The following is a 12,648-nucleotide window of genomic DNA, read 5'->3' as shown; positions in this document are numbered from 1 at the left end:
CAGGCCAGCTCTGCCTGCGCTAGCGGCTAAAGCAGCAGAGCTGCCGTGGCTGCTGCCCGTACTCAGAGCGAGGGTCTCGGATGGAGGGGCACTCAAGAGGCTAGTACGAGCTGCCCCCCTGGCCCCGCTGTTACTTTTAGCGGGCGTGCTCAAGCAGGGTTAGTGTGTGTACATCTCCCCGAGCAGGGAATTGCACTGATTGCCCCACCACGCCCTGGCAATCCACACTGCAGCTGCCCTGCCAGCAGCCATCGGAGCTAAGGGTTAAAGAAGCACAAAGTCCTGGTATGATCTGTCCATAGTTCTGTTTCTGCCAGAATATGACTATGTCCCACAGCTCTCCCATTGCCTGCAGGAACAGGCCAGGAACAAGGCTGGTTTTTCGTGACGGCGCTGGGTTGGGAATCAGGCAGTTGGGGGGGTGGAGGGTGGCGAAAGTTAGGCCCCTCACACTATCCTTAGACAGTTAAATACATGGCCTGACTTCCCAAGGTCATGGACAGACTCCCTCTCTGGGGTTCCTTTCTTCTGCCTTCCTGTTCTCGCCCTTCTGGAGCCGGGGCGAAGAGGCACTGACCACCCTCCACATCTCGCCAGCACTTGGCCGGAGCGGAGCCCTAGGAGACCAGGCTTTGGCTTCGGTCAGAAAAGTTCAAGGGGGCGGGGAGCCATTTACTGATACAAACTGATGGGGAAACAATCTTCCTCTCCGTGGTCTATTTCTCATCCAACTCCGCTGCATCTGACCCCGAGCAAACTCCGCCCCCCCACCCACCCCCTCTCCGGCCACCCCTGCAAAAGGGAAAACTCAAGTGAACGTTCCGCCTCCTACACAAACATTTTTGGCAGGCGCTGGCGGCGTTCGTGCTGCCAATCCCGGGGAGAGGGGCCTGATGAGAGCCTCTGTATGACAGCCCCATCTGTTGCCAGCACAGCTCGACGTGCCCAAGCCACCCCCAGCCCCACGGGCCCCTCCAACCTCCCAGAAGGGAGGCTGGCGTGGGCCGCGTTCATGACTCAGGATGTTTTGGGGGAGGCTGGAGTGGCTGGCTGGTGATGAACAAGGCTTCGAGGGGTCCATACATTGCTCCTAAAAGTGGCCATGATGTGCCCAGGAGCTAAGGGGCACATCTGCAAAGCGCTCGGCGAGTGGCATCAGGCTCACCCGTCTGACACCCCTGGGATGGCCAGTAGGGCAGAGGGCACAGGAATTGGCGGGCGTATGTTGGCACTGCCAGAATTGCCTACCCCCTGCTCCGTCAGGAGCAGCTGAGTTTGGCTGCCAGCTTGTAGGGCTGGCAGATCCCCTAAGAGCCCTCAGATCTCAGGGCACCCACCTCTGCATTAACTCTGTGCCTCCATAATACCTCCTGTGTCCCTCCTCCCTCTCCTGGTTGCAAAGGCCCGATGGAGCCATGCTGCCTTGAGTTCCTTTGCCACTCAGCTCCAGGTAGCCCAGCACAGACAGCAGGGCTTCAGGAAGATTATCCCCACGTTCCAAACAGCAGCTGCGCCAGGGGCCAGGAGAGGTTGATTTTGGGGAGACTGGAATGGTTGGCAGGTGATGAGCAAGGCCTTGAGGGGTCTGGCTCTCACACTGGGGGGTGAGATTATCCGGGTTCAGTGCCTATATTGCTCCTAAAAGAGCCTGCCATTATGTCCAGCAGCTTAGGGGCGCATCTTCCCCCCTTGTGGCCCTCCGCAGGCTGGGTCCCATAAACCAGCTACAGGGATGCACCCTCCATCTACTGGAGCCTATTGGATTTAGCACCTTTCATCCAAGGCTCTCCAACCTCTTTACAAACGAGAAGCGTTACTAGGTTGCAGGGAGGTTGGGACTAATGCCCTTTGTATTGCAAATGTGCCAGACGAAGTGCAGAGAGAGAACAGAAGGGTGAGGCCTAGACGCTGGAGCCAGGAGACTGGCATCTGGGGCCCCGCTCTGCCTTCCTGTTAAGTCACCTTTCTGTGCCTCATTTTCTGCATCTGTAAAACAAGGAGGATGATACCGCCCTGTCATCCTCAGCAGGGCCGTGTGCAACCTGAGTCGGGCCCGCCGGGATACCACGCTGAGCTCCTCACAGGGAAGGTGCTGTACAAGAACAAAGCGGTGTTAAGTTACTCGCCCGCGGTCATGCTGCAAGCCAGTGGAAGGGACCCAGGAGCCCAGGCTCCAAGTCCCCAGCTCGAATCACAAGGTCAGACCCTCCCTTGCTAAAATAGCCCAGCAGCTATCAGCCCGGGAATCCTCACCCTTCCGTCTGCGCCAGCAGCAGCTCGCCCGGCGCGGTGGCACTCGAAGCGTCCGGTCGGAGCACCTCTCTTGCTCAGAAATCCCAGGCGGTGGGAATCTCGGAGGCCAGCCCACGCTGGAGTTCAGGGCGAGGGAATTGCTCCTTCCCACACCCCACTTACAGCGGGCTGAAAATGGAACCGACCTGCCCAGGGGGAGCGTCCATTAGAGGAGGCATCCCAGCAGGACTCGAGACGCAAGGGCTGCAGGGCCTATTTGATGCAAACAGGAGACTTTGGTACTGGGGTTCCACGAAGGGCTGTCAGCAAAAGGAGAGAAAGGCAAAGTGGCCAGGTTGCTTCCTCTCCTCCCCGCACCTCCCTGGGGCGAGTCCCAGGTCTGATGCACCAACGAAGCCCGGGTGAGGCAATGGCTCAAGCAGAAGATCCTGGCAACCAGAGGGTCTTGGATTCCAATTCCAGCCGGGTCACTGGCGCATTCTGTGCCTTTGGCCAAGTCGTTGATTTCCTCCGGCCACAGTCCTCACAGGCCAGCTAGAAAATGAGCAAGAACCTCCTGGGAAGGCAAAGGCAGCCCCGGAGCGGAACAGCTGGCTAGGCAAAAGGAAAGTGCATTACCCCACTAGGAGCTAGAAGGGGGCGATGCTGGCCCAGAAATGGGGACAGTGTTCCTTTAAGTGGACCAGCTGATCTCCCCAGATGCCATTCCAGGTATAGCTGTAACTGAGTGCAGCTTGGGGCGGAGCCAGCGCTGACAGTGCAGCCCTGTGCCCAGGCGCCCTCCATCTGTTACGACCTCAGATCAGATGCCCACCTCCCCCTGTGTCCCGGGGACCTGGCCAAGACGGGTTGAAATGCTGCCTGCTGTGGTGGGGCATTGCCAGTACTGTGTGCTGGACAGCCGGCCAAACCTTCCTCCTCGGGATAACCCTGCCCTGTCCTTGGCGTTCTCCTTGTCCCCCTAATGCCTCCTAGCCCACAATGAGAATGGGCCGCTGTGTTCCACGGAGAGCGGGGGGCAGAGGGGACTAGCCCAAGGCCCTCAGCAGGGGAGACAAGACATTCCCAGGGCAGGGAATGCTGAGACAGCTCCCACCCTAGCGGGAGACTGGCCAGTTCCCTCCCTATAGGACATCGTCTCTGGGACAGCCCATCCCAGCAGGGGACGGGGGTGTCTCTAGGAAAGCCCCTGCCGGCATGGGACAGGGGGATGGTGTCTGGGACAGCCCATCCCAGCATGGGACAGGGGGATGGGGTCTGGGACAGCCCATGCCAGCATGGGACAGGGGGATGGGGTCTGGGACAGCCCATCCCAGCATGGGACAGGGGGATGGGGTCTGGGACAGCCCATCCCAGCATGGGACAGGGGGATGGGGTCTGGGACAGCCCATCCCAGCATGGGACAGGGGGATGGGGTCTGGGACAGCCCATCCCAGCATGGGACGGGGGGATGGGGTCTGGGACAGCCCATCCCAGCATGGGACGGGGGGATGGGGTCTGGGACAGCCCATCCCAGCATGGGACGGGGGGATGGGGTCTGGGACAGCCCATCCCAGCAGGGGACAGGGGGATGGGGTCTGGGACAGCCCATCCCAGCAGGGGACGGGGGTGTCTCTAGGAAAGCCCTTGCCAGCATGGGACAGGGGGATGGTGTCTGGGACAGCCCATCCCAGCATGGGACAGGGGGATGGGGTCTGGGACAGCCCATCCCAGCATGGGACAGGGGGATGGGGTCTGGGACAGCCCATCCCAGCATGGGACGGGGGGATGGGGTCTGGGACAGCCCATCCCAGCATGGGACGGGGGGATGGGGTCTGGGACAGCCCATCCCAGCATGGGACGGGGGGGATGGGGTCTGGGACAGCCCATCCCAGCATGGGACAGGGGGATGGTGTCTGGGACAGCCCATCCCAGCATGGGACAGGGGGACGGGGTCTGGGACAGCCCATCCCAGCATGGGACGGGGGGATGGGGTCTGGGACAGCCCATCCCAGCATGGGACAGGGGGATGGTGTCTGGGACAGCCCATCCCAGCATGGGACAGGGGGATGGTGTCTGGGACAGCCCATCCCAGCATGGGATGGGGGGATGGGGTCTGGGACAGCCCATCCCAGTATGGGACGGGGGGGTGGGGTCTGGGACAGCCCATCCCAGCATGGGACGGGGGGATGGGGTCTGGGACAGCCCATCCCAGCATGGGACAGGCCCGGGGGCATCTCTTGGAAAGCCCCTGGCAGTGTGGGATGGGGAAAGGGTGTCTCTAGGGTACCCCGTTCCAGCGTGGGACAGGGGGATTCTTACCTGCCCTCAGGCAGAGACTGCGGGATCGGCCTGGCCTGTGGCAATTTTATTCTTTCTCCCTGGCTTGCGGTAGCCCCAGTGAAGGGGCAGGGCCAGGCTGGCCTCGGAAGCCTGCCCGAGACCCTGATGTCAGCGCTCTGCCCTCTGCAGTGTTTGATGCAATATGAAAAACAAGAGTCTCCCGTGGCTGATTTACTATGTTGGAGGAAACCAGGATGGAAAAAACAATATTCCAGAGCTCCTGTCCTCAGTGCGCTCCTCGCAGCCAGGAACACCGCGACCTCCCCCTTCCTGAGGGTGCGGGGGCGCCGGTGCTCGCTGGGCAAACCCCCAACACCTAGGAAAACCCCCATCCCTCCCTTGCAGAGGGACGTGGTAGGATGGGGGTTGGAGGTGGGGATCAGGAGAACAGCAAGTGGCTGGAGCTGGGCTGTTTGGCAGGTGTCTCGTTAGCACCGCGCTGCCTTCTTTTTGATTACCTTTGCGCCGGAACGGAGCTGAGGAGACGCTGCAAAAATTGGGGCAGAGGGGAGAATACTGTGTGTGTGGGGGGGGTTATTCGTTTAAACTCCTTCGCCCACTGCTTCACTGCAGGAGCTTCCAGGCCTGTGGGCTCCACCCCAGCCCCACCTTGCCGTGATCCTCCCCCACCTCAGGACTCCGTGGTATGCAGTTTATAGATTCATAGATTATTAAGGATGGAAGGGACCTCAGGAGATCATCTAGTCCAATCCCCAACTCAAAGCAGAACCAATCCCCAAATGGCCCCCTCAAGGATTGAACTCACAACCCTGGATTTAACAGGCCAATGCTCAGTTAGTTGAGTGAAAGGAGAAAAAGGATCCTCAACAAATCACCAAGGCCTCTTGGAGCCTGACTGCAGCTATTCCCCACAGCCCAGTGGCTATTCCCGCTGCTGGGCCCTGATGGTTGTGGGGTCATGGTCTCCTGAGTACTCAGCTGGGAGCACGGAGCCAGTGGCTTCCTGGCACTGGCTGACCCCTGGTCGCTCCCTCTGCTGAGCCTAGCACTTGGCCTAGAAGTGATTAAGAAAAGGCTGATGGGGGCAGGAGGGTAGGAGTGACAGTGGGAGGGTGGGGGATGCCCCATGCTCAGGTGCGAGAGCTCCCCTCGTGTTCTCTCCGGGCACTTTGTGCAGCTCTGCCCTGCAGTAGGAAGAGCGCAGCTAGTTTGTATTTTGTAACAAAAGGATCCCTTCCTCCCATGAGCCCCAGAGGGCCCCCACATGCATAAGGGCCACTCTGACTAAATGACCCCGCAATAGCATCCCAAACCCACCACCCTTGCAGGGTCCCAGACCCCGGCTCCAGCCCAAGCTCGAACATCTACACAACGATTTTTCAGCTCCGGAGCCTCAGTCAGCTGACCCGGGCCAGCCATAGGGCTTTTATTTTTGTGGAGATGCACCCTGAGTGCCCTCGCTTAGCCTCTCAGAGCTAAAGTGCAGTTTAAATCACGCATCACCCTTGTGCTGGTCTTCTGCCTGGGGTGGGGGGATTTCACTCCTAAAGCCCAACCCAGATTGTGCTAGGCGCTGTACAGACACATAGCGAGAAAGTCCCTGCCCTGGAGAGCTTCCAGTCTAAGGAAGTAAGACAGACAAAGGGGCAGAGTGGAAACAAAGGCACAAAGAAGCTAAGTGACTTGCCCTGGGTCCTGCAGCAGGTCAGTGGCAGAGCTGGGTCTAGAACTCACGTCCTGCTGTTATAAAAACAATAATAGGTACATTGTGTGTGTTTATGACTGAGATGGGCGCAAATCAAGAGACCGGTTTGCTCCTCACTCCCAAACGCTGGGGAAGTTCAGCTCTGGAGCCAAATCCTGTGACTCGAGCTGAACTCTATTTTGAGCCAAAGCAGAAGGCCAAATCTGGGCACCAATGAAATATGCGGAAGTTTGGACTCTGCTCAGGATCTGAACTTTGTGACTCAACATATATCTGATCCAGAGGGAGAAATGGGAGTTTTGCAACATATAGCCTTGCAAAATGTATCAGGCACCTGCCCTTAGCCAGATGATTTACGAGACAGAAAACCTCTTATTTTACTCACCTGTCCAAAAAAAATTACTCAGCCTGAGTGAGGAGGATTCTGCAAGGCTGTGTATGTACAGATATTTGCAAATGCCTTATACAGCCGATCCTCCTCCCTCCCTTTGCTCACCCACACACTCGACCTTCTCGGCAAAGATTTAGCAGATGCTGTACAGAGGTCTGACATTACTAAGACTTCAGGACGTTTATAAAATATGCGGGTGAACGTATGCTACCATCTGAGGAAGAATCATAAATAATGAAAGCCAAACCACGTGTCAAATAAAGGAGCAAAGTACGTTTTGTGAGGCGGTATCCCACTTTGTTTTTTAACGTATGTTCCCAATAAAACTGGCACTATTCAGCAACTTGCAATGGGTTTCCCAATCAGCAGTGCGAATTGGCAAGGTTCTGCTCTGTCGTTAAAATCCTCACTGCAGCTGGAAATCAATCCCTCTTTTGGCCATATTATAACCACTGTGCTCTACTTCACAGCTGCAACATGGTAGATATGAAATATGACCTGTAAACAATGCAAAACACCAAGATAACTTGAAAAGCTGACTTACACAAGACTGCAGTATGCAAAGTAAGTAAGTGGTGATTGGCAACAGAGCTGAGCAAAATTTTTCTCCTGAAACATTTTTTGGCGCAGACACTGAAATGTCAGACGAATTCATGTTGATTTTGTCGAATTGTTCATTTTTTGGGGGGAAAAAACTTCTGAAAAAAATCAAAATGCTTTGCTGATATTTTGGAAATGAAACATTTTGATTCTTTTTGGTTCAAAACAACTTTTGGTTCAAAACAACTTTTCATGTTGAAATTTCCATTAATTTTATTTTAATATTCAAAACCATTAAAAATTGCCAAAATGAAACATTGCTTTTTGAGTTCAACAAAACGTTTTGTTTGACCAGAAACAATTTTTTTTCTGACTTTTCAATTTGCCCAAAATTGTCACTTCTGATCCAACCTGAAATAGTTCCCCTCCCCCCCCAAAAAACTTTTTGAAATGGCCAACAAACCGAAAAATCCATTGTTCACCCCACTGTAATTGATAGTTCCTTGTGAGGTCACAATCCCACCACCCAGTCGCTGTTGAAAACTGTCTCAGTATTACCTCCCCCACCTTGTCTCTCTTGGAATCAAAGGGTAAGAGCTTCAAAAACAGCTGGAGTTTTTTCTATTTTATCAGTATTATTTGTACTATAGCAGCTCCGAGTGACCCCAACAGATCAGAGCCCCATCGTGCTAGGCACGGTACAGACACGTGGTAAGGGACAGTCCCTTCCCGGAAAAACTTACACTCTAAATAGACAAGGAGGGAGAAAGGATTCCTAGCCCCATTTAACAGCAGAGACAGGAGTTGAATCTAGATCTTCGGAGGCCCAATGCCTCTGTTTAGCCTATTGCCCTAGAAGCTTACCAAGAAAAAAATTGCATGAGGACAACGTTATGCCTCACTTTAAATGTGTAACTAGAACCTGGCCTGCCAATGGAAGCTGGTACAGGTTGCTGTCTTTGTTAGGGACCTCCTGGCCTTCCCTTCCCTTCCTACCCTGAGCCTCCCTAGAGAGCAGCCTGCATCACACTGGCTCCTTACCGCCTCGCTGCGGCATCACTGTGCCCTCTCCCTATCCTGGACCTCTATCCTGTGACAAGATTGGGGCCCAGTAAAGCTCTAGCAAGACAACTGAGAGATGCTTCCTGGGTATCTTGGTCCTTGAGGCCAGCAAGGGGTCACCCATCAACCAGGGCCTGCTGCTGCTGCAAGATTCTGAGACCTCAGGTGAGGTGCTGAGTCCCTTCGTCTCTCATTGATGTCACTTGCTCAATCAAACTTCCTTTGAAGTCAATGACCCAAACCCAGAGGGGCAGGAGAAGAGCTTTGGCAGCCCCGCTTGAAATTGCTGGGAGTTTGGCTGGGAAACAACGAGTGAGTAAAAACCTCAGCATTTGTCCCATTGACGTCCCTGGGACCTAAGGGATACTACAGAGGTGAGATTAGATAGATGCACAGACAGACTTGATTCCTCAGTGAGAAAACAGGGAGTTACTCTGAATTTGTAGCATGTCCCTGAGCTCCGAATCTGACCCCTAGCAAGGTTGCTCTGTGAACCCTCTGATGATGCTACAGGATGGTCCCACCATATCTCGAGAAATTGAAATGACATTTTTTCCAGTATGGGAAATCAGTCAAGCTTCATTTCAGCCCAGTTCCATCTCAGGCACCAACTGTTCTGGGCAGCTTCATTCCGCTAGCCTTGAAACGGGGAAGCTAGTTTGAACACATCCCATTTTGTGAGCAACACAGACGCGATGATGCGATCTGGCCTGGTCATTGTAATAAGTGACTCTGGTGGTTTCCCACTGCTCTCCCCAGGACAGTCATATCCTGAGCAGCCGTGAGACATTTCCACTGCCAGAGGGGTAGCATGACAACCCGAGCACGCCCATCGTGGTAGCAGGACTGTGCGGCTAACGGTAGCACAGTCTCCCTGTGAGAGAGATTCTGCTTTGAAAGCAAGATCTAATCTAATACTATTGCATTTCAAAGCCAATGCGAGGGATTTCAAATAAATACATTGTGTTCGGTGACAGATGCGGGGGCTGTGGTGGTAATGACTGGTATGAAATACTTTCACCTTCAAAGGAACGTTTCAGAAACGCCTGGACATGTTTGTAACTGGGGAAGAATTCTGCAGAAGGCAGCTTTACCGTCTGTCCAGTCGGGTCTGGAATCTGAAAGCTTGGTAGCAAGGGGTGTGTGAATGTTTGTGTATGTGTGTCAGGCTGGATCCAGTTCTCGCAAAATGCCTGTGCAATAGAAAGAAACACACTGAGGGCATATTCAAGCCAGTCCAAACAGCCTCCGGCCTGTCAGTTCACTCCTGGATTTTCTGTTTTCTTTATCACCCTCCTTTCCTGCTTTCTTTAACCCCTTCCGTGCAGGACACTCTCTAGGCGGGCCAGCTCTGTGAATGACACCCCTTATGTACTCCAGCTCCATCAGGAACCAATAGATGTTCTGTGGTCCCAGAACGGCATTAGCAAGGGCTGAGCCTCAAAACTTTCTCTGTGCTTATCTGCACGTAGGGAGGTGCCTTTCTCCCCTGCACTGACCCCAGGGACCCTCATCAGACTCTGCATCCCACTTGCCCGCCCCCACTCAAAGTCTTGTTTTCACTGCATACCTATTTCTTTCCCATCTCCCCCCGTCCCTGCTCCTGCATCCTGCCTTGGCTTTTTATATGGGCTTCCGACACCTCTACCTAGGGTGACCGGACGGCAAGTGTGAAAAATTGGGACAAGGGGTGGAGGGAAATAGGAGCCTATATAAGAAAAAGACCCAAAAATCGAGACTGGCCCTATAAAATTGGGACATCTGGTCACCCTACCTCTACCAGCTCCTCTGTTGGGCCCCAATACAGCGCCCTCTGCTGGCCATGTGAGATTTCCCACTCCGCAGCTTCTCACCGAAAGTGCACGGGCTGGAAGTGGCAGGGAAGCAGTATCCTGAGCTGAATGCCAGGGGTGGGGGGCATGTGGGTGACACCTGCAGATGCAATCCTTCACCTGTTCACTTCCATCGCTTGCATTTGGAAGTGTTTTTGGAGGAGGAGGGGGGCAGCCCTGCCTCTGTATCCTATGCTCCATCCCTACAACACAGAACCAAGCCCTGAAGCTCTTACTCAGGCAAATCTCCCATTGGACCAGACCCGGGAAGTGCGCTGAGCACCTGCCAATCCCACTGACGCCAAGGGGTGCTGTGTCCATGGGAGCAGCTCAGGATTTGGAGAAGGAAGAAAGCGGGATTTCTACTCCCTGGGAAGTGATGGGAGCCCCACGGCTTCAGCCGTTTAAACCGAGACAGGACCAAGCACTGGCGAACATTGTGCGGGGAAGAGCCCTGCACTGGCAATGAGGTGGACTGGGTAGCCCAGTGGTCTTTGCCCATCTCTCCTGTGGCATCAGCAAGGAGCGGAGACATCTCCCCTTGAAGGAAGCCTGTGATGGGCCAGTGATGTGACAGGAGGACAGGACTCTCCCATTGTGTTGCAGTAGCAATTCTACCACATGATATTTCTCATCCTCTCATTTCATCTCATTCCTATTCCTCCTTCCCTCGCCTTCTGCCTTTGTCTCCACACCACTCCAGAGAGCCATGACGCCTCCTGGCAGCCTGGATGCACACAGGGACAGCTCACATATTCTACTGGATTCTGAAGTGGAAGCAAGGGCCTTTCGTGGTTGGGATAGATATTGACACCTTCACACATCCAGGATCTGGCGGAGGGGGAGAGGAGCCACAGCTAATCCATCGGCCGCATTTACTTCACCCCTTCCCTCCTTGGGTTGGAGGGCGTCCGTATCTGGAAAGAGTGGCAGCTGGGAGCTTCTTTTACAGTGACAAAGACCAACAAGTGTGCCCAACAGGACTGCTTGGCCTCACTACCAGCTCCCCTTCTTCCTAGTCGCAGAATTGACCGTGTTCCCCACAGGAAAAAGAAAGGGGCGCTGGTAGGGAGAAGGGGATCAGCTCACCCTCTCCAGCCTGCACACAGAGCCAGTTTTATTTCTCTGATGGCCTCAGACAGCGGAATCCAGAGTCCTTCTGCCCAGGGCTACACTGATTGGCTCCTCCTGGACCATCTGATGTCGCTCTACCTTATTGCCCAGCCCCTGGGTAATGAAAGGGATATTGTTCGGGGCAGGATGGGGCTCACGCATCCTTCCCTGCAATAGGTAGGACGAAACCCCTTGCAGTTACACCCCCTTAGAGCTAAGCCCTTGAGCACATGAACGGATACCAAAAGCTAGACCTGGCCAGCATCCCTCAGCTCAGCTAAGACAGTCCTGCGCCATGGACAGCGTTTACAACTCACAGCCAGCTGCTGTGCCAGGGAGGAACGGGCAGCTGCATTTCGAGGGGCAGGAGGGAATGCCCTGCCTCAGCCTGCAACCTGAACTCCATGGAGCAGCAGCAGCTGGGAGCTAGTCTATAGATGGAAGAAGAAGATCCCGCAGTATCATTATTACTCTGATGTCGCACTGTGCTTTCTCTTTCCCTTTCCCTTTGCCCTTCTTTCTCCCTGTCCTACTTTCCTTCTTCAGCAGGAAAACACCAAACATCTGATCACCATGTGCTTTCCTCACCCTCTGTCTGCTCATCCGGAGCCAACCCCCAACCTCCTGCCTCGTGTATTCGCCATCTCCCCGGCCCCTACCCTACTCACGTACCTGCTTCTGGAGAGCGAGGGCCCCAAGGCAGGGTGGGCACTGCCAGGCTGAGAATCTTCCTTCCCCGGCCACTTCAGCCTGCATCTCACAGAGCAACTGGGTCTCCTCTGTCTCCCTCGGCAGCCTGAGCAGGAACGGAGGAGGGCAGGGTGAAAAGGGGGGAGAGCGGAGGAGGGGAGGGAGGGGAAAGGAAACTTTAATAGCACAGAGCCCCTTTTGTTTCCAGCATATGGTATATTTCGGACATACTGAAGGCATTAGCCACCTATATGAACGTGCTTACTCTGGAACAGAAATGCAGCCGTATTCAGCTCTCCGGGAAAGCATTCCATCAGGGATCTGGAGCCTGGCAAAATCTAAACAGAAAAGGAAAAACAGGCAACTTCCAAAGACCTCAAGGTGTCTCTTTCACCTGGACAGTGCTGCACACGGTTCTTCCCAGCTCTCTAGGGCTGTTCCCCGCCGATCCAAACGCCTGATTCCTTTTAGCAGAGACATCGCCCCCGAAGAGTGAGAGATCTGGGGGATCCCAAAGCAGAGGGCCCCTGTCACAGACAGTGACCGCGGAGTTACAGGGGGAGGTCAGAGTTTGGTTGTCCCTTTGGGGCACTTGTGGAGTGAGCCAAACCCAAAGCGTGGCAGGTGGTGGTAGGGGAGCTGTGGTGGGGCCAGGGGAACTATGCAGTGTTGGTGCCAAAGGAAAGGAAGTTTCCCTGTTACATCCATTGTGTCTCAAAAGCCCTATTGGACTCTCCGGAGGCTGTGTCAAATGACTGGCAGCTGTCAGCAGCTCTAGT

The 12,648-nt window shown here is 54.8% G+C and overlaps 1 protein-coding gene across 1 annotated transcript in view; it reads right to left on the bottom strand.

Annotated features, from left to right (window-relative positions):
• Positions 1 to 11,969, bottom strand: part of SYNPO (synaptopodin) — a 59,310-nt gene extending 47,341 nt beyond the window's left edge. Inside the window, exon 1 of the mRNA XM_045026881.1 lies at positions 11,852 to 11,969. The gene's annotated coding sequence lies outside the window, so the exon portion shown is untranslated. The remainder of the gene's footprint in view (positions 1 to 11,851) is intronic.
• Between the last annotated feature and the right edge of the window lie 679 nt (positions 11,970 to 12,648).

The sequence above is a fragment of the Mauremys mutica genome, chromosome 8 (assembly GCF_020497125.1).
Source record: "Mauremys mutica isolate MM-2020 ecotype Southern chromosome 8, ASM2049712v1, whole genome shotgun sequence".
Lineage (NCBI taxonomy): Eukaryota > Metazoa > Chordata > Testudines > Geoemydidae > Mauremys > Mauremys mutica.
The sequence above is the reverse complement of the archived record's forward strand: the minus strand, read 5'-3'. Positions and strand labels throughout refer to the sequence as shown.